Source organism: Rhinolophus sinicus, chromosome 1 (genome assembly GCF_057876585.1).
Source record: "Rhinolophus sinicus isolate RSI-liver-muscle chromosome 1, RSI-T2T, whole genome shotgun sequence".
NCBI classification, from domain to species: domain Eukaryota; kingdom Metazoa; phylum Chordata; class Mammalia; order Chiroptera; family Rhinolophidae; genus Rhinolophus; species Rhinolophus sinicus.
In genome coordinates, this window is record NC_142501.1 from 66404840 (window position 1) to 66427784 (window position 22945).

General features: G+C 36.6%; 1 long non-coding RNA gene and 1 other non-coding gene across 2 annotated transcripts; both read left to right on the forward strand.

Moving 5' to 3' along the window:
- Positions 1-4873: 4873 nt before the first annotated feature.
- Positions 4874-22659, forward strand: LOC109456566 (uncharacterized). Its single transcript, XR_002138891.3, has 3 exons — positions 4874-4955; positions 9508-9600; positions 22341-22659. It is a non-coding gene; the product is annotated as an uncharacterized LOC109456566 (long non-coding RNA).
- LOC141570222 (U6 spliceosomal RNA) lies at positions 13558-13664 on the forward strand. The gene has a single exon (XR_012494233.2). It is a non-coding gene; the product is annotated as a U6 spliceosomal RNA (small nuclear RNA).
- Positions 22660-22945: the final 286 nt, after the last annotated feature.

Consider the following 22945-nt stretch of genomic DNA (forward strand, 5'->3'; position numbering starts at 1 on the left):
GTCATGAAAGTTCCCTTTCTTTGTGATTAGAATACAAGAAGATAGCTTTACTTCAAGAAGGGGAGTCATCTCTAATTTCACCAATGCCTTGCAGGTCAAAGTTCATACTCTGTCTGTCCTCACAGAAGGTACTAACCTTTAGGCAACTCAGGCCTAGTTTATGTCATCTCCTCTTCCTGAATCTCCCCCATAAACTTCTGATTCTGCTCGCTTTCCTTTATTTTCTCTTTATTTTCTATTCCCAGCCTTTGTTTCCTACATTTTCCAATTATCCCAATACAAGTGATCAGAAATTTTTGTGTCCCGGAACTGAAATTGTTGTGCTTGCTAATGGAGTGTTGCAAAGGGATATTCCTAGCTACCTGAGTTCCATGAAAGGAAAATGTGACAGGAATGGAATACTGTACTTGAGACCTCTTGGGAACACAAGCTCTTCATGGCTTTATTGCAATGCTAACCAAATGGTGTCATAACCTTTCCATGTGTCCCCAGCAGCTGCACCAGGTTTAGTTATAACTTAGAGTAAAGTGAGGGCCTCCTAACTCAGAAGATAACTAACCATTTTACTCACAGGTTCTCAGACTCTTTGTAATATGAATCCCAAATAATAGAGAAGATAGTTATCTAGCATACCAGGTTTGCAGAGTCTAGGCTGGTTAATTATTTAATTCTTATGTTTCAGGGGAGACAGGGAGAAATCCTTGACATAGCTCCTAAGTCACCAGCCCTGCTGTGGTCTGAGTGTCTGTGTCCCTCCCAAATTCGTGTATTGAAATTCTAACCCCTAAGGTGATAGTATTAAGGGGTGGGGACTTTCTCGAAGGTACTTAAGTCATGAGGGTGGAGCCCTTCTGAATGAGATCAATACCTAATGAAAGAGGCTCCAGAAAGATCTTTCACCCTTTTCCACCACGTGAGAGATTTTTAGCCTTTTTTCATACAGCGAGAAGGCACCAGCTATGAAACAGGACGAGGGCCTTCACCATTACCCGGCCATGTTGGCAACTTGATGTTGGACTTTCAGCTTCCAGAACTATGAGAAATAAATGTCTGCTGTTTATAAGCCAGCTGGTATAAGTCTGTGGCGTTTTGTTGCAGCAGCCTGCACAGACTGACAATGCTCTCGTGTGCTTTGGTTATGTCGGATCTGCTCTGAGAACAAATGATTTTGGGAAATGGTTCTGTGATTAGAGGCTCCGAAGAGGATTGTATTGATATGAAATAAATTCATGCAGCAGCTGACCAAAGATGTTCTGATCTGCCTTCCTCCTTGACCATTCCATCCCATCCTTTTAAAATCACTCAGAATGCTTTTAAAACAGCCTGGCCTTGTGCAAAGAGAACACTCCCTCTGTCATTGCACTCAAAAAGAGAGCGACTGCAGTGTTGGAGGCTAACTTCAGCAAATGAATCCGTGTGCTCCAGCAGGCCTGGGGGCCGGAAGGCTTCAGAGCACACTGCGAACAGTCAGATGGGCTGTGCTGGGGGTTTACAGGCCCATTCACAATTTGGAAGTCATTAGCTCAAGCACATCTCTGCTGTCATCCTATTCAAATGCAACCTCTTTCTCTGTATTCATTTTATTCTTACTGTGCTTTAAAGCTTTGAAAGGGAAGTCAGTTTTGCCACACCTACAGAATACACAGTGCTTTACTGCTCTTCTTTTCAATGAATCTTCTCTGTGCAGGCCTAGTGGGACTGTGTTCTCTGGAGATGTTCCAGAGCATTCCAAGACTGACCACATCTACCTGTCGTTGTTTCCTTGGTGGTGGTTTAATTCTTTCTCTCTGCTTCGCCCTGGCAGCAGCAGCTCTATTAATTGAAGCCACCTGTTCGGTGGCTTGTCCTCTAGTCCCCAAAGCAGCTGAAACTCCATGTGTTGCATTAGTGTCAGTTCACCGCTGCCTGCGTTTGAATTCATTTGCAGGAGAGGAGCACAGTGTCAGCCTAAATCCAAATTGATTCCGCTGGAGGTTTGCAGAACTTGCAGCTGGTGCAAGTGCGTACCTATCGCTCTGCATGACAAATGTGCCTTGCTTTAAACAAATTGAAGTGTGGAAAAGCAAAATGTAGGAAACTGAAAAGTCTGAGGTGATGGTTCTTAGAAGCATAATGTTTGGGATAAAATGAAACCCAGAACCCACTTAATTCAACCCTTTATCTAATATATGATATCTTACAAAATCTCCTGTAAGTGGCTCTCAGATAATATTTGGAACATCCAGTTATAAGGAGCATATTATCTCAAAAGAGAGTTCATGCCATTTTCAGAGAGATAATTAAATTTCTCCCAGAGATTAAATCAAAATCTAACCCCCCTATTTATTCAGCCCATTTCCTTGAATGCTCACACTATATAGGAAAATAAAATTTCTATCCCAAACTTCAGCTATTTGAAGACAATTATAATATTCCACAAATACTCTTTTGTTCAGGTAAAATATCCTCAGTGTTTTCAACCTTTCCTTATAATATCACGATTTGCAGATCTCTCCTTCCTTTATCATATGGTTGTTTGTTTTTTTCCTCCTCTGACAAAATTAACTCTCCTGAGATGTGAGTCCCACAACCAAACTGGTGATAACAATTCTAAACATAGAAGGAAGCTTATGAGATCCCTTAACCCGAAACTACAAGACAGACGGAAAATAATTTTTTAATGTCAATAAGTTCTTTCCTATCAATAACTACTGTAATGCAAATAGATTAAACCTACCAAGACTGAATCATGAATAAATAGAAAATCTGAGTGGACCTACAACTTGTAAAGAGACTAAACCAGTAATCAAAAATATTCCAACAAAGAAAAACCCAGGAACAGATGGGTTAACTGGATAATTCTACCAAACATTTACAGAAGAATTAATACCAATTCTTCTCAAATACTTCCAAAAAATGTAATAGGAGGGAATACTTCCAACCTCATTTTACGAGGCCAGCATTACTCTCTTACCATTCTAGAAGAAGACACTATAAAAAAACTAAAGATCAATACCCTGACGACTATAGATGCAAAATCCTCAACAAAATGTTAGTAAATTGAATTCAAGAGCACTTCAAAAGGACCATATAGCATGACCAAATGGGATTTATCCCTGGGATGCAGGATATTTCAGCATACAAAAATCAATGTGATACACCACATTAACAGAACAAAGTATAAAAACCACGAGATATTTCAATAGATGCAAAAAAGAGCATGTGACAAATCTAACACTCTTTCATGATAAAAACACTGAAAAAAAACTGAATAGCAGAAAATTACCTCAACACGAAAACTGTCATATATAAATACCCTATAGCTAACATCATAGTAACACGTAAAAACCTGAAAATTTTTCCTCTAAGATCAGATACAAGGCAAGCATGCCCACTATTGTCACTTCTATTCAACATACTACTAAAACGCTTAGCCAGAACAATTAGGCAAGAAAAAGGTATGAAAGGTATCCAAATTGGAAAGGAAGAAATAAAATTATCTTTCTTCACAGACGACATGATATTACATGTAAAAAAAAAAAAAAAAAAAAAAAAAAAAAAAAAAAACCAAAAGATTGAACAAAAAAGCCTGTTAGAACTCATAAACAAATTTAGCAAAGTTGCAGAATTTAAAAATCAACATATAAAAATCAGTTGCATTTCTATACTCTAACAATGAACAATCCAAAAAGGACACTAAGAAAACAATCTCATTTGCAGTAGCATCAAAAAGAATAAAATACTTAGAAATAAACTTCCAAGAAGACAAAAGATTTACACACAGAAAACTATAACAGTGCTGAAAAAAATTTAAAAGACACAAGTAAATGGTCAAACATTCTGTGTTCATGGATTGGAAGATTTATTGTTAAAATGGCCATATTACCCAAAGCAATCTACAGATTCAATGAAATCCCTATCAAAATCTCCATGGCATTTTTTACAGATACAGGAAAAACAATCCTGAAATTCAAAAGGAACCACAAAGAGTCAAAACAATCTTGAAAAGGAACAAACATGGCATGAAACGTCTTTATTTCTAAGCATATTACAAAGCTACTGTAATCAAAACAATATGGTACTGACATAAAAACAGACATACCAATCAATGGAACAGAAGAGAGTCCAGAAATAAACCCATGACTATATATGGTCAACTGATCTTCCACAAGGATGTCAAGAATACACAATGGGGAAACGGTAATTTCTTCAACAAATGGTGTTGAGGAAATTGGACAGCCACATGCAAAAGAATGAAACTGGACCCCTATTTTACACCATAAACAAAAATCTACTCAAAATGTATTAAAGACTTAAACATAACATCAGAAACTGTAACATCAGAAAACAAAGGGGAAAAACTTCGTGATATTGTTCTTGGCAGTAATTTCTCGGAGCTGCTCTATGCCACCATGTTTATAGTTAACGATACTATACCGTACACTTAAAATTTTAAGAGGGTAGTTCTCATGCTATGTGTTTTTTACCACAATAATAATAATTTTTAAATGTCCACCTTCATTTCCTTGCTTATCAACATCCCCAGCAAAAAGAGAAACCTGCATAGGAAAAAATAGAAAAGCTGTGGACTTCCACCATGCCTATGGATGCACTAGATTTTCCAAATAATCCTGCCATTTGGAAGCCATTCATGCATGGTCTTTCAAGTACTAAAAGGCTTTGCAGAAGTGCCCATAGGTGAAACAGCAGGAAGCATCTACAGCCAAGTCAGAGGGAGCTTCTGCTTCTAGGAATAAAGCCTCACATTCACAAGTGTTTCCTGTTTTTTCAAACACCTTGCCCATCTTCTGCACACCAAGCATGCATTCTGCAAAATGTGAGCCCCACAGGAAGCTGCCTGCAAATTCAGGTAACTTTTCTGACTCTTACTTTCAGAGAAATGCCAGCAAAAGCTGTAGTCATTTGGGGAAGAACAAGTCTGGAAGGAAAATACACAGCGGACTACCACCAAGAGGGTGAGAATATTTTTTTCCTGTGAAAATGCTGTCTGTGAGTTACATTTTTAAACAAATAAGTGTGTTTTCTTTAGGTTTGGGCTCCTGTGGGTAGCATTAGGAGAACTGACTGCAAGTGGGTGATGTCTGTCATTTCTCCCATGTGAGGGTGGGAGAGAAAGGCAGGAAGGCTGAGGTGGAGAGTAGGAAGGAGGCCCATATGGCTGGAATGCCCCAACTGAGGTCAGGGAAAGAATTACTAGAAGAATTTTTCTATTTCAGGGAGCTCACAAGCTTTCCCTGAGAGTTCAGAACCACCACCTTGAAATGAGCATGTACAGTGTTAATTAAATTGCGATAGTGTTCAAGGAAGCTTTAATTGAAGCTTTAAAGGAACTCTTCTGGAGAATGTCTTCTTAACATGGCTGCAGGTGGACTAGTTGGAATCAGAATGCCAGGCTCTGTATTTAGTTTTCAAATGGATTTAGAGAAGAAGTTGTTCAAGGTGATGAGTCTCAAGTCACATACTATAGGTCTTGGATAACCCTGAGTAATAGATTGATTTTGTTACATAATTAAAATTCAAAATGGGGGGAATTGGTAATTTCTGGTAATACTTATTCAGCTTCCAATATGTGGTCTTATGGTTGCTTTTGTTTGGTTCCATTTTTACCAGTCCATATTGCCAAATTAAGTCAAATTGCATAAATGCTTTTGTTTATTAAATTGACTCTTTGATGCTTTTTTTTTCTGCAATGAAATGAAAATCGATAACCACAAAGGTAAGCTCCTTTTCAGTAGTCAGAAATGGTCCATGTACAACCCTAGAGAAGACCACCCTTAACAGTGAATTAAGGAAACAAAGCTAAGATCTGTTAACTTCATTTTGCTTGTAATACAGATGGAAGCACCTGAACATCTTATATAACAAACATAATTTTCTAATTACGGAAAACTATACACCTAAGGAAGTGAAAAACATTAGCGATTTTTTAAAAACTGTAAAATCTCTTCTGCACAAGAATTTATTCTTCTTTCAGTTGTCTCATGTAGTTTGGTAAAGTATCATGTCACTATGTGTGAATATCTATTGAGGATCCCCAAAAGCAAATGCGCTAGATTCAAAGAAATGCTTGTCCTGGAGAACCTGACATCCTCTCAGGACACACAAATAATACAGTAGAAAGATCACCAAATAATGACAAAGATAGACTGGACTTTAGTCTTGGTTCTGTCACTTACTAAATATCTCTGGCTTTTAATTTTCTCATCAGAAATATGAGGGAATTTAATTAGGTGTTCTCTGATTCGCTTATAGTTCCAAAATATATTAATTCTTAGGTCTTAAGAAACCCTGGAATAAAAGACAGGTCATACTAAGTGTCAGATGAGTTGCTGTCACAATTCTGAGGAGAAAGATATTGTATGGGGCTGGAACAACTGGGAAAGATTCATGGGACTGAGAGACATGTGCTGGGTCTAGAAAATGGACAGAAGAACTTAAGAAGGCAGAGAAGAGGGGCAGGAGTTCACAGGCTCCCTCATGAGACTAGAGGCTGCTCAAATAGGGCTAGATTCAGACAGACCCCTAGATGCACATGTGAATGTTGGAGAAAATCCTGTTTCTTGTTGTTCTAACATGCAAGAATAATAATTGTCACTTAGGGAAAAGTTTTAGTATCTGAGACAGATGACCCAGTAGGCACAGCATCTAGAGAGGAGAGCCACCAAGATGGGCTGGATTTTAAACTCAGAGCTCTCTTTTAAATAGTCTGGTGGTGTCCCTTAAAGAAGCTTGGAAAATAAATCTTCCTGAAAGAAAACGACACAGAATCATAGGATAACAAGACATTAGCTCTAGGCAATGGAGCAAAGTCACAAAGGACAGAGTGATACTATCCACCAACTAAAAAAAATTACAGCTTTCTACTTACAAAGTAAGTCTACATGACTCCTGTTCCTTGCCCTCTGACCACATTCTGTTCTTTCAGTCTGTTGGCTCCCTTATGATTTCTCTTGCCTCCAGAAACTCAGGTCCAGTGGCCAACTATTCCTAGTATAGCTACCCAGATCATGTATTTTTTTGCATCTGCCACATTGTTAGCCATCCAATAATCCCATTATTTGCTCTCCCCAATTCTACCCCTCAGCTACTGAGAATTGTAGTAGAAAATAAAAATGGTGCTGAGCGTGTCCCCCATAAATTTGTTCTTTTCATCCTCAACTGGACTATTACTGCTACGCAACCATTTGTAAAAACTCCTCTATAAACACCACCTTTAAATTTTTACCACCATTCATTTGTTGAAACTCAAATTCTTATTGCTCTACCTTTTACTCTTTGAAGGTATTCTACCTCCTATATTTTCGAGGATTTTGATATTATTAGCTGATGTATACTCCCCCAACTTTCTCTTTCATTTCATTTCAATTCAAATTTCTGTGTATCTTCACACAGATATCTACTTAGCTAGCATTTAAGTGCTATATATTGTCACTTAATGTTTTCAACAACTTTATGAGTTAAATATTATCAACCATATTTTACAGATGAATAACATGTGTGCCCAAAATCACTCAGCTAAAAAACCAAAAAAAATATTTAAATTTAGGTAATCTTAGTTCAGAGCCTGCATTCTTTCTCTTCACCCTGAAGAGAAGTGGGGGAAGGAATAAGTGTGGGGAGATTCAAACATAGATATGTATACATTGTCTCATATCCAAGATTAATCTGTCCCTTCTACCTCTGCCTTCTAGCCCATCCTCACTCACCTAATCAAGGACTTTGTATCAGTTAGGTTTTGCTGTGTGACAAACCACCCCAAAACTCAGTGGCTTAAAAACAACAATCATGCATCATTGCTCACAAATCCAATGGTAAGTGGATGTTTCTGCTCCTGTGGGCCAGCTTTGGCTAATTTCAGCTGTACTTGCTCACACCTCAATGGCCAGCTGGAGGCTTGTCTTGTGCTGGATGGTCTAGAATGGGCTTGTCTGGAAATTAGTCTGATGTCAGCTGGGGTGACAAAAGTAAGTAGACCATGGGTCACTTATCATCCAGAAGTCTAGATTGGGCCTGTTCACATGTTAGTGAGTGCAGGAATCCCAAGAGTCACAAAAGAACAAGCCCATGTGGGCAAGCACTTTACAAGTTGTGTTTGTAGTACATGTGTTATTGGTCAAGCAAAGTCATGGTCAAGCTCAGAGGGTTTGAATAAAAGGGAATTACAACTACAAAAGCCTATAGACTTTGATGCATTACTTATATACCACCCCTTCTCTTTAATCTCTCCCTTTCCACTGACTCCTTTCCTTTTATCTACCAATTTGGTGCAATCATCTACCCTGTTCTAGAAAACTTCCCTTCAATCCCATTATTCCTGAGACATTATGTAGCTGAGTCCATGAGTGTCAGGGATTGACTGCATAACAAAAAATTCTCTGAATTAACTTCCATGTAGAAAACAATGATAATTAAAGGATAACTAAAGTTGATTAAAAATGTGCAAGAACCACAACTATAAAAAACTTAGACAATTTTTTTTTTCAGAGAGGAATATTGTTTAGAAATGTTGACATATGATGGTAAGATAGCAAACTGACTTTTCATGGGTTATATTTCTGTTTTTAAAATCTCTACAATGTACCTTCTTATTACCTGTGCATGAGGTAGACACTCCAGCTCTCCTGCCCTTGTGAACCAGTGCTCCATAATCTATCTCTTTCCTGAGCCTTAGCAAGGAGGCAGAACATTTGACCTTGACATTTCATCATCATTTATATCTCATTACGTTAAAAAACACCCTCATTTTTCTGACTTTCCCTAACCTCCACCGGAGAGCACAGATACTTTTAGCTTCACAAGATGCTGCATAACAACCGTGTACCTCCCCAGCGTTGCGTAAGAGTTTCCACCCTTGTCCACATTCAGTATTTTAATCCTTTTCAATATGATAGGTATAAAATTGCACATAACATTTTAATTTGCATTTCCATGCTATAAAAGTCTTGTGTGTTCCATTGCACAGAATACTAAGTGAAGTTTTTCTCTTATTTCTTTTACTCCATTTCCCACTCTGATTTCTTTTAGAAATAATCTCATTCCTTTCAATTTCTGATCTTCTAGCTGACAAATTAGTCACCATTTTTCTCTGGATAAATATATCTCAAAGCAGGTGTTTACTTCTCATAGTATCAGAGAAAAGGTAAGTTATTTGCATAAGTAGAGGTAATATCACTGTGCCAATTTGAAGGTTCAGAAAACAACTTGATTTTTGTCTCCAATTTTCTTCCCCTTTCATCCTCCCACCACTTTATCTACCACAAGCAGCCAAAATACTGCATGTAAGTTTGTACTTGTGATATTTGCAACTTGGCTTAAGAAAATAAATTAGCTGAAAATCTGATAAAGATGTCCTTTTGTCCTTTTCCTGCCCTTGCATGGTGGTGAGGGATTTCCGAGACAAACAGGACTCCCTTGGACTTGAATCACTTTGATAAAGTTCAGATAAGCATCTAGGTTCTGAGGCCTTTTACCAAAAGAAGGATTGTTTTCTTTATGTTTTAATTCCAGGATTTTATTGAGCAGATGAAGGAGGCTTCATTACTTAAGAAAATCAACCTCTGCCTCTGTGCCTTTCATGATGTGCTTTCCTCTCCTATTCAGGTAAGACTAGGAAGAGCAACCTGGTGTTTATCTCAGTGAAAGCATCAAAATATCCAACAAAGTCAGATCATTAAATATGAAATTATGTAGTTGTATCATCGACATTATAAAGCCTTTTAAAAGGTCATTGAAGAATCTTAAGTGATCTGAAAAGTGTTCTGTTCATGAAATAAGGTTCAGTCACTGGAAATTATATATATATATATATATATATATATATATATAACAGCAGCTATGTTTTCATCTTGCAATCTATTAATCCATCCATTTTGACAAAGGAAATATACCAAAATATTAACAGTGGGTATCTTTGAGTGAAGAGATTATGAATTAGTAGACACTTAAAAATATTTTTTTGATTTTCAATAGTTCTACCATACACATATATTATTTTTGTAATTCAAAATGATTAGAAAAATATTTATTAAGAAAAAGATAATGTGACAAGACTTAAAGGAATACTTGGTCTTTTAGAAGCTTTGATGAAGAAATTTAATATATACAATTATTTTCCTTTTTGTTTTCTTGAGTTTGAAGTTGGTCTGAGAGAATAATGGAATTGTAAATTTCCATGTATATGAGTATATTTTACACATACATTCAGTAAATTCAGACATGCAGGCAAGTTTGGTAGCCTGCTGGGGTCTGCTTGCATGAAGGACAGAGGGTCTTGGTAATGAAAAGTTATTATTTTCTTGAGGTTAATGGTTGGTATCACTGTGTTCCCAAAACCTCATCCATTGTGACATGGATGAATATTTTAACCTCCCAAACACTGGGGGGTATTCTTAAGGAAGGCACTAATTATTACAGGAGAGTTGGAGTACACAAGCTGAGGTGGGGGTGTCCCTGGGGCTAAAGAGGGACTCAGCTACCCCTTCACACAGTGACAAGTTTCCTACCCCTCCTTTAGAGAAGAGCCACTGCCATCAGGAAAGGAAGCTATGAAAGAGGATGAATGTTTTATTAACCAGTGTTGGTACAAAGCACATAGGTCACAAGGCACCCAGTTTCATTGGTATTCATCAAAACATTTTTACATCCAACTGGACGCCTGATAGGGAAGAGAAGCTGTAGATGGATGTTATCATGGGGATCTCCTCCTCTTCTTGATTTCCTGTTACATCTATTATAACCATAATCATAAATTCATCTCTTGGATCAACAAATTTAGAGATTTTTAAAAATATGATACTTCATCCTAACTTGTTAAAATTCCCTATATACAATTTCCTAAGGCCAGGGGAAGAATTTAAACTTTTCAAAGCAGTTGAACACATGTTTATAAAATGGTCACACCATGTGTCCAACACTGCACTAGATATTGTGAAGGTTAAAGAGATACCCAATGAAGAAAGATCCTAGGATCTCATTTAGGAGATAATAATAGACACACATGCAGCACACCAACAACATTACATATTCTAGCAGGAGAAGGAGGATGAAATATAAATGGAGAAAGTGGTCTATTGCAATTTTCGAATATGGGCTTTGGATTCAGCTCTCCTGAAAATCTAATCTCAGTTTCTTTTATTACTGCCCGTATCTAAGGTAACTTGGGCAAGTCACTTAGTCTTTGCATGCCTCAGTTTCTTCATCTGAAAAATGCTTCATAAAGTAATCTGTATGTAATATGCTTAGAAGAGTTTCTAACACAGACAGAGCTCAATAAACAATAGCTCTTATCACTGCCAAATGTCAAGAAAAATGGTCCAGAAAATACATCTGATATTTGTAAAATATCGATTGCCAGAGTTGGAGTAGGCTTTTGACAGAAAGCGATGCCTTTTAGAAATGGCATGGTCAGATTTCAAAGAACATTTTCAGGTTTGCATTTTATAAAAGGCTGGGGATTACTCATCTCAATGACAACTGCAAATTATTTCCATATTTCATATGGAAAAGAAAGTAAGTGAAAAGAAAAAAATATGTGAGTTGATTATTTTCTTTTTAAAAAATCTTACATCATTGATTTGAGGTTTCTCTTGAGAGTCTGAAAAGTTCATGACAGCCCACAGCTCATGATGGTGACAATCCTGAGGATATACAGAAAAATCATTTCCCATGCAAGGAAGAAGAAAACATAGTAAGAAGAGATAAGAGTATGCAACAACATGGATAGACCTTGAGAATATTATGCTAAGTGAAATAAGTCAGACTGAGAAAGACAAATATCATATGATCTCACTTATATATAGAATCTGAAAAACAGAATAAATGAGCAAACAAAACAGAAGTAGACTCAGAGATATAGAAAAACAACTGTTGGTTGCTAAATGGGAGTGGGGAGGAAGTGGGGAAGAAGGTGAAGGGATTAGAAAGAACAAATTAGGACAAAATAGAGTCATGGGGATATAAAATACAGTATGGGGAATATAATCAACAATGTTGTAAAGATTACATAGGGTGCCAGATGGGCACTGGACTTATCAAGGGGATCACTACATAGACTATGCAAATGCATGACCTACGTGCTGTACACCTGAAGCTGAAGTAGAATAATATTGCATGTCAACTATAATTATATATATATATATATATATATATATATATATATATATATATATATATACACACACACATATATATAGGTATAGTCATGGGAGGGGGAGTACAGCATAAGGAAGATAGTCAATGGTATTGTGACAGGTATATAAGATGTCAGAGGGGTAGTAGATCTGGGGAGGGGGTTATCACTTTGTGAGGGGTATAAATGTCTAACTTTTATGTTGCTTTTTACACCTGAAACTAATTTTAAAAATAGAGAGATAAGAGTATGCCATAAATTCAAAAAACGTAAGAAAAAAATATTCACTCAGTCAACAAACATATATTAAGTGCCTGCTATGTAAGGCATGGCAAAAAAGAATCAAATATATGGTGACAGAAGGAGAACTGACTCTGGGTAGTGAACACACAATGTGATATATACATGATGTATTACAGAATTACATACCTGAAATCTATGTAACTTTACTAACCATTGTCTTCCCAATAAACTATAATTTTTAAAAAAAGCAAATAGCATGGTCTGTACTCTCAAGAGTTTAAAACACAGGCAGTAATTAAGTGATAAAAATGCAATGGAATGAAAATTAGACCAAGGCAGTACAGAAGGCACAGAGGGGATATATGAGGCAGGAGACGAGGAAAGGCATCCCGGAGGAGATGCTGTCTGAATGGGATGCAGAAGGATGAAGTACTGCAGATTGTCAGTGTGGGAAGGTGGGAGTGGAGTGGAGCCTGGAGAGTAAAGCAGAGGCTGAGTGAAGGAGTTCTGGGCTTTATTACCACACCACTGTGAATTCATTGAAAGATTTAAGGAAGGGGAATGACAGTTACATATTTTCATTTTTGAAAAATCACACTGGTTGCACACTGGGAACAATCTGGAAGGTAGAGCAGAGCTGAGCATTTATGAATTTCATAGCTACTAGCTTCCTGTGTTGATGTGACTGGTTGGTCCACTCCAGTGCTATTACACACCCAGCAGTCCTCCTAGAGTTCCCCTCAGTTCCCTGCAATGAATAACATGGTTGCCACAGTAAACAAAGAAAAGGAGGGTGAGGCATGAATGTGCTTTCTCTCTTTTTAAAGATAGCAGGATAAAAACATTACATACAGAAGTTACTTTTCACATAGACATATAATAACTAGTTAGAAGACATAATAACGGGGGGGAAATCCTCATTCACATTAACAACAAAGAAGATTAAATACTTCAAAATAAATTTTAAACAAAAGATGCAAAAACTATATGAATAAAGCAGTCCTGAAAACTATCAAAGGAGACAGACTTGAACAAATGGAAAGATACTCCCAGTTTTTCGATAGCATGACTCAAAATCACAAACTGTCAATTCACTCCAAATTAATGTAAAATTTAACACAATCCAAATAAAAACAGGAATAAGCTTTTTATGGAGGTAGACAAGTTGATATCAAAAATCACGTGGGGTACTCACCTTGGCAGGCCTTATACTAAAATTAAAATGATACTGAGAAGATTATCATGGCCCCTGTGCAAGGATGACACCCAAATTCATGAAGAGTTCCATATTTTTTCTTACTTATGTGGAAAAATGCAAAAATAGACAAGAACACACTTTTAAAAAGACTAAGAGGAAGGACTGGCTCTGTCAGACATAAAACATACAATAAAGTCTTCATAATTAAAACTGTGTGGTATTGGTGCATGAGTAGATAAACAGATGAAGAGAATAGATCAGAAAACGCAGAAACAGACCTGAATACAAATGGAAATTTAGCGTATGATAAAGGTGTCATCACAAATTACTAGGGAAAATATTGTAATTTTAATAGATGATTCTGGGACAGCAGGATACCCATTTGGAATAAAATAAATTTAGATTTATACCTCACACCATACATAAGCCTAAACTCCAAATAGAACAAGAATCTAAATGTAAAAATAATTGGGGGGAGGGAAGTACTAGAAGAAAACATGGGTGCTTTCCTCTTTAACCTTGATATAAGAGATTTCCTAACTATGAGGCAATTAAAAAAAATGATAATTGGCTACATAAAAATTAAAATTTTCTGCGTGACCAAAAATAAACTCAAAGACAACTGAAAACTTTGAAAAATGTTTGCATCAAAGATCTAACTATAAATAAAATACTAATATTGTTAATATATAAAGAATTCTTAAAATTGAGGAGAAAAGGATTTTAAAATATCTATTAGACTGGGGAAAAGACACAAGCATACAATTCACAAAAGGAGATATAAAAATGACCTTTAAAGACAGGAAAAGATGTTTAATCTTACTCAAAATTAGAGATCAGCAAATTAAAACTGTACTGGGATAATATCAGATTGACAACAATTAAAAAGTATGATAACGCATTCTGTAGGGTAACAGGCACTCTCATACACTGTTAGTAGGAATGCAAACTGGTGCAAGCTTTTTGGAGGGAAATTTGGCAATATCTAAGAAAACTGCATATACATTTATCTTTTAACTCAGCAATTCCATAGTTGGGAATTTACCCAGAAGATACACCTCCAGTAAAACAAAAGTACATTTGGACAGGGTTATCAATTACAGCATTGTTTGTTCTTGCAAAATATTGGAAACAATGCAAATATCTAAATATAGGAGAGTGGTTCAATAAGGAATGTACATCTACACAGCTGTAAGAGGAAAAATTAAAAAAAGATTTCTATGAACTAATATGGATTGTCTTCTGGGTTACATTAAGTAAAAAAAAATACTTATTATGTGCCACCTTTCATGAAAAAAAGACAGAGAAATAAAATATATATGTATCTGCCCATTTGTGCTAAAAGAAACAGAAAGAATACATAGGGGGATAAAAGGCAGGGACATGGAGTGGAAGGCATGATGGGGATGGGGGAAGGAACAGTTCTGAGTGTAAGTACAGTTCTGACTTTTAGAAACCATGGTAATGTTTCATAGACAAAAATTTATAAATGATTCAAATCAAGTAAGATGAGAGAATAACCCTCATTCAAGCATTAACAAAGGAGTCTAACTCTAATACAAACTACACTGAAGCGGGTGGGGATAAAAAGAACAAACTGAAATATGTTTGAAAAACAGCATTTTGACTATGTACTCTAAAGATAAAAAGAAATGCACACAAACATTCTATACCAGTTAGTAAGTTCCTCCACTCCCCTAGAGTGGCATGGGTTAGTAATTCTGAAACTAATTTGTATATGTTTTTGGATTGTGCAAATAAGTAAACAAACTTTGAGTAATGAGAAGCAGATTTCTTACTGTCAGGGAAAGGAGTTACAGATAAGGAAAAGGGGAAGTCTAGAATGAACCTTGTGGTATTGGATTGAATTAAAGGAACTCATGGTAAGAGAATGAGAGAGAGAAGATAGACGACAGACAGAAATTTAGGTTACGTGTATGTGTGCATGTTTACACGTACAATTAAGTTTTGTATTGCAAGTTAAGTATTGCAACGATTTTGCTAACGTTTTTTGATATCAAAGGGATTATTCATTATGAATTTGTACCAACTGGACAAACAGTTAACCAAGTTTACTATTTGGAAGTGCTGAAAAGGCTGCATGAAAAAGTTAGATGACCCAAACTTTTTGCCAATAATTCATGGCTCTTGCATCACGACAATGCATCAGCTCACATGGCACTGCCTGTGAAGTAGTTTTTAGCCAGTGAACAAATAACTGTATTGGAACACCCTCCCTACTCACCTGATCTGGCTCCCCAGTGACTTCTTTCTTTACCCAAAGACAAAAAGGAAATATTGAAAGGAAGACATTTTGATGACATTCAGGACATCAAGGGTAACACAATGACAGCTCTGATGGCCATTCCAGAAAAAAAAAATTCCAAAATTGCTTTGAAAAGTGGACTAGGCACTAGCATCAGTGCATAACTTCCCAAGGGGAGTACTTTGAAGGTGACCGTAGTGATATTCAGCAATGAGATAGGTAGCATTTTTTCTAGGATGAGTTCGCGAACTTAATTGTCTGGCCTTACAGATTTTCTTTTTAGCTTGTCTGTTGAGAGGGTCTAGAAATAATGACACCAGTAGCGATCAACACAGCAAGCACACAGATTTTGGTTTTCGGATGCATTTCTCTAATAACAGAAACCAGGGCTCCTTGGAGAAATGAATGATCCCAGGGCTGGGGTAGGGAAAGTGTAAGGTTAACCTAGAACATCTTCTACTGCAAGAAAGAAAAGGGCTTAAAGAAAAAAAAGTGATGGACAGACATGTTGAAAGGACACAGAAATCAACTTGAAGAGGTTTCCAGTGGTCAAGTCTGGGCCAATTTGAAGAACCAAGAAAATGATGATCATAGCAACAGATTATAGAATAGAATAAAATAAATATAGAGAATAAAATAATATCCATTACTCCATTCCAGTATACATATAATTGAATAACTAATAAGCGGAAGGGAAAGGAAAGCTTTCTTCTTTACAATAGAATTCCAAAATTCAATAAATGTCAAAAAATGATGGAAATAAAAAATCACCAGTTGCTGATTCATGGACCAATATAGGATAAGAAACAGGATATTACACAGTTGCAAAGCATCTCTCTATAAGATATAAATTTAAATACAAGGGAAAAATGGTTGCTTCAGTGGAGAAATACAGCAGATACTACCTTAACCAAATGATCAAAGATAGCATCTCCCATATGAAGATATTAACATAATGGACTCCCTGATATGATATACTAAGAAACTGACAATCTCACTGCTGTGGTATTCTTACCAAATATGTATAATATGAATTTAATCACTATGAATTTGATTATAATCCAGATCCTGGACCATAAAATGGTCATTAATGGACAATTGGCAAAATTTGAAAAATGTCTGCAGATCAGTTAATAATATGGTATCAATATTAATTTCCTGATTTTAAAACTTGTAATTAGGTAAGAAGTTAACATTTGGGGGTGTTAGGTAAAGGGTACATGGGAATTTTATATTTTGTACAATTTTTGCAATTTTTATTAGTCTGAAATTATTTCAAAGTTAAAACTTTTAAAATAAAAAGTATTAAAAAGACATTTAAAAATCTTGCCATCTAGGGTTACAAACTTTTGTTTCAAAAGGGATAACTTAACATCCTCTCAAAATAAAAATATTTTTCCTCTCAAATGTTACATATATTTTGCTTTATAAAAAGCTAAAATGTATATATAAGTATATTTTTATATAAATTCTCCCCCCAAATCAATATGTTTCCTGTCTTAGACTCATTATTTTAATTTTCCAACTGCTGTTCATATTTTTAGAGGCTATGACCCAGCTAATGATGTAATTTTTTTGTAAAGTAATTCCTAAGGATAATTTCACCCCAGTGGAGGATATTGAGTGTCACACAGTCTAATTATATATATATATATATATATATATATATATATATATATATATATATATATATATATATATAATGTTATATATATGTATATGTATGTGTGTGTATATATATATATATATATATATATATATATATATATATATAGCGCAACAGATTGTAAGGAATTCCATTTCTACCCAAGCTTAGATATAATTTAGCAGCAAAGAAGATTTGGCCCACATATGACAAGTACTCATGTGCAATTATGAAGTTTCCTTTCGTATTTTAAAAAGGAAGTTGGAGAAATGGAGAACAGGATAAAGGCCTGCTCTAGAAAGGTTAGGACTCTTTTGCTAACCATAAAATTTTTCGCTACTCTACAGTTACTTCACATTCATAGTATCAAATAAACTATGTTGAAGCACTTTATTTCCTTAAAATATATTTATTTACGGTAAATAGCTAATTATGATGACTGCTTTTTTAAATTCCATTTTAACAAAATGTGTTGCTCTAAAGAATTCAGATGAAAATACAGCAGGTCCCCTGATTTTACCACCAGAGGGCATAAGACATTAAGAAATACAGCAAACAAAACCCACTTGCTTCTGAGATTCAAGGATTTCACAGCTTGAAATTTCTAGGTGGCTACTTCCAGAAAGGTACTCACTGGGAAGGCAAATAAGGATAGGAAGAGGTTAGAAGGGAAAAATTATCCTTTTTTATAAGAATGAAATCCTCAACCATGTTCTCAAGACTGCTCACCCATGTACATTTAATTATATTATTTATTTAGGTTAAACATTCAATTAAACATTAAAATATATTGGCAGTGATAAATTGTGATATTTCCTCTCCTGGTGATGTTTGAGAAAAACAGTGGCTGGTTAATGCAATCATATCTAGAAAATGAGGGACGAGCTAGTTCAGTATCATTGAGGCCAAGGTGTTGAGTCCAATTTGTGTTTGGATCAGTGAACATCTCTCTAAATCGGGGCTACCTCCTCACTCTACCCAGCACATGCGTGTTGTGGGCTGCAGGGGGATTGGTGAGAGAGTACATAGGCACCCATCCAGCTCCGCACCGGAGAAAAGATTCAAACGCACATTCTACAGATGGTAGGTGGATGCGATCTCCTCACAAATGGACAGTATTTTGACCTTGAGATTAGCAATTGCTTGGAGTAAAATAATTCAAACTTCTCTTGTTTCTCCTACTATGATTCCCCCAACACCCCTTTTTCATTTCTATTTCCTTTCTCACCTAAGCCCAATCCCACCACCCACCCACCTTTTTTTTTTTTTTTGCTGTGATTGGGTACATACATGGAAAAGGTGGTGAATTATTGACTTTAATGGTTTAAAAAGTTATTTCAATCCTGCCAATAGTTTTCCTGAAACAGCCTGAACGGGCAGGTGATATTAAGCTTGAACTTGAGCCCAAATGATCTATCCCTATCCTCTGCATGAGTTGGTACTCTAACCCTGACATCGAGGTCATTTCCTTCCCATTGCATAAAAATCCCCAGCGCTCATTTCATAGATGAGGAATTTTGAAGGAAACTGTGCATATCACTTACACTCAATCTGACATTTCTGTATCCAAAACAGTGCCCACTGGCTTGGGTATGATCATGACCAACATTGCATTTGTACAGCTAGACAAACCAGTGCACTGCATATTTCCCCATGCTGCTCCCAAATCTCTCTAAACAGGTAAAAGTAAACTAGAAAGCTGAGATAATCATTTTGACAATTTAGCCAAAATACTACGTAATTATTCTCAATATAAGGGCTAAGTTTTTGGAAGGAGGGTGTGCATTATTTACAACGTTTATTTACATTGTTCTAATATGTTTGAGAAAATTGCAATGTTGTTTTTCACTTTTTCAGAATAGTCCCAGAAATAATTGCATTATATAAATGTTCTGCATTGTCTTACAATTATTAAAGCCTATTTTTGCCTAATATAGTTCATTATTTCATTTCTACTTCCTCACCTCCAGCTTTTTAATCAGTCTTTTATTATAAGATTTAGTTTTCCTCTTTCAATGTGGGCGTTGTTGAGCCACAATTGTGTCAAACTGATACATGAATGAAAATCATCTTTGAATTTTCCAATCCTGACTATTCTTATTGCTGTGACACATTTGGAAGGCAAAGTCTTTAGTGGAATTGAGCGGGTTTCAGAAGCAAAGCCTGCCTACATCACATTTGGCCCACCCAGGACCCGCTGAGTGTAGACCCATAGAAGTTGATCCCATTCTTTGGCATTGAGCATCTGACTAACCTCTATGGGTCCATATTGGAAATGACACAGAGAAAAGAACACACCATGAGCTTAGCATAGTTCATTTTCCCCTTCTATCACTCCTTTGTGTGCATATATGCCCCTCGGGGATCCCCGTCACAGCCGTCCCTTCCTGAACTCAGGTGAGATGGATGTCTTCCTTTCCCAAACTTGAATTCTCCCTTGCTCTGATAGTCACAGAATTATACTGTTTGGAGGAATATCTGAGGCTATGTCAGTTTATATGTACCTAGCAACAGTTTGTAAGACAGCCAGGCCTTGCTTACATCTGAGAACAGGAGGCTGAGTTATACTGGAAAACATCCTGCCCCAGACATACAGTTAAGATTGAGGTCACGCCCCTCACACTTGAGTGGGCTTGAACATATCCCTTAGGTAGCAGGGGTGGAAACTTCAAACACTACTTAGATATATGAAGAAAATGCAGCTTCTTTATTTTCTATAATAGATTTACTCTTTCTCATAAACATCTACCTCACTGGGTACCAGAGGGTGGAAAACATTTTTTTAGGTATTAAATATTAGGTATTAAAGTCTCTTCTCTTTTAAATGGACTCTTCTATGATGCATTTTCTTTTGGAAAAATGCTGAATCTTTCCACCTTCCTCTCTCTTTCCCTGCTCTTTCCAGAGATGGGGAGGTTAGGGCTGATGTGATTGCATGGTGGCAAGGGCAAGGCATGCCAGAGGCCCCTGGATCCTCAGTCAATGGTCTGGTCCCATCCCATCTGCTGTGTCATGAGTCCACATGGGTCTCTGGGGCATTTGGCTGACACACACGCTGATCCTGACCATTTGCCTCTGGTTTGCCTTCCCACACTGCAGCTTCTCTGTGTGTCCTCAGGCCTCTGCCAGTTCTCTGGTCTTCCAAGCACCAACACATCCACTCATTGAGGCATACATGACCTTCCAGAACCCCTAGGGGTCAAAGTTCTGCCTCATTCACCTGGCCACTTGCCAAGGCCACCACTACACTATTACCTCACGTGTTGACAAAGAGCCTTCCAATGTGGCCTTTTCCTCCCAGAGTTTCAGTACCGATAGGGGAAAAACTGAATTCTTCTTTGAACTTTCTGATCAGAATGCATGACCTGAAAATCTACTTCTCTAATTCTCCTTCCTTTATCCTGAGGTCCACCAGCACAGAAGGGTAAACAACCCACTTCTTTTCAATACCTATAAGGGACTTCTTTTTATATCCTTTTCATATGTCCTCTTTTTATATCCTTTCTGAAGTGGTGGTTTGTAGTCTCTTTTCCTAAAGCCAGAGCGCAAAGAGAAAAGTGTATACTTTCCCAGGGTTAAGTAACCTTTCACCACCAAGAAAATAAATATTGCCTCAGACCAGCTAAGTATGCAGATTCCAGGTTACTGATCAATTAATTCTTAGCCAGGATCTGGGTCCTGGTTGAAACTTCCAGAGTGATGAAAACTTAATCCACTAACCACTTTCTGCTTTCCCCTTTTTAGAGTCACGGGCACTTATCACCTCAGTGGATGTTTTCAAGCCCACAACTTTCACACAATTTTGGTTTCTGGCAATCCGGCATGTTTTTTCTGAAACGATGCATTCCTACAGGTTTACTTGGCCAGCAAGATGTACTGTCGTCCTTGCATTATTATAGTAAGTTTGGCATGATCTGCTAGCATTAGAAATTATGCTGCCTTGTTAGCTTCTCTTGATAATTGGTCTGATCATCCAAGAGGTTTTGTTTCCTCAAAGATGAGAGGCTGAATTTACTCTTGGGCAATGTGGCAAACCTATCCTCTTTCAACACATTATTTCTACACATGTATTCCTACATGACTGGTCACAATCTCTTATTCTTGGCATACTTCTGACTTTTTCAAAACTCCTGGGATTACTCATAATCCTCTTTACCTTGCCTACATATAAAACAGAAGAAAAGTATATATCCATGTATTATAAAGAGCCATATATAATACATGAGTAGAAACAGAACACTCACGTATGTCAACACCATCATTCTCTTAAAATAAAAATTAAGTAGATCTATGTTCAACTTCCTTTTGTATGATAATGTCTTTTGTGAACTTTACCTTTTCCCATTTTAAATATCATTATGGGTTCATGGAATCATGAACTCAATCAACTTGTTTATGAATAATTATTTTTAAATGCTCAAATGGTTCCACATTGGGTAGTGGAAATGCCTCAAAGCTGATTCTGTTGTTCTTTCATCATCACCCCAGGTATTTTTAAAGCATCCTTGCATTCAGACGAGTGAAATGTTCATCTAGTCTTCAAAGCGCTCTGGTTCCTTTTATTGGAGAGTTAGAAGAGAGAGTGACGTACTAGACATTAGAGAACACTTGAGATTGTTTTATTGCTCAACCTCCTTGGTGATAGAACACGTTAACAGTCCATATTTACTTTTTACTTTAGCTTTGATTTCCTAAATCCATTTTATTTTCTCCTAAAGTATTTTTTTCTACAATATACTTAAATCCAGAATGATACGGGGCTCTTCAGAAGGGTTCAGATCAGTATTAACCCCCATTTCTACCCTTCAGTTGAACCTAGAACTCAAAACTTTTTTCTGCAGCTTCTACTCTTTTCTTTCAGCTTGGAAATTGGGGAAAGTTTCACAAAAGAAATGACATCAGAGCCAAGTCTTGAAGAGCTAGAGCATTTACCAGCAAACTGGTGGGGATGGAAGTGAGTATATATGGTATTCCAGGTAAGATTAACCATGTATATGGGTACATTATGTATAGAGATCAGAGTCATGAAAGGGACTTGAAGCAAAATGATGGGAGAAGAAGGCAGTGGCAAGAGACAAGGGCGACATGGTTAGCGTATGAGGGATCTTGATTGGCCACACTATGGAGTTTGATTTTTATCTAATAAGTGACCATAGGACAAAAGTGATTAGGTGACTTTAAGAAATATCCAGGAAAAATAATCGGCACAGTAAAGTTACGATAATTTCAAAAAAGTAATATATTTATACCATCAACCTTCCTTTACTGTCAAAAGAATTCTAGGAATTATTAAAGAAGACAAATTTTATGTATAAAACTTCCTTGAACAAATCCTTGATATTTTCATAAGCTGAGATTGATGAATCAAGTCCTAATGGAAATACCATCTCATTGTATAAGAATTTATCCATCTTCACCTAGGGAAGAAGGGATCAGACATACCCATTGTGCCATTGCGGTAGGCAG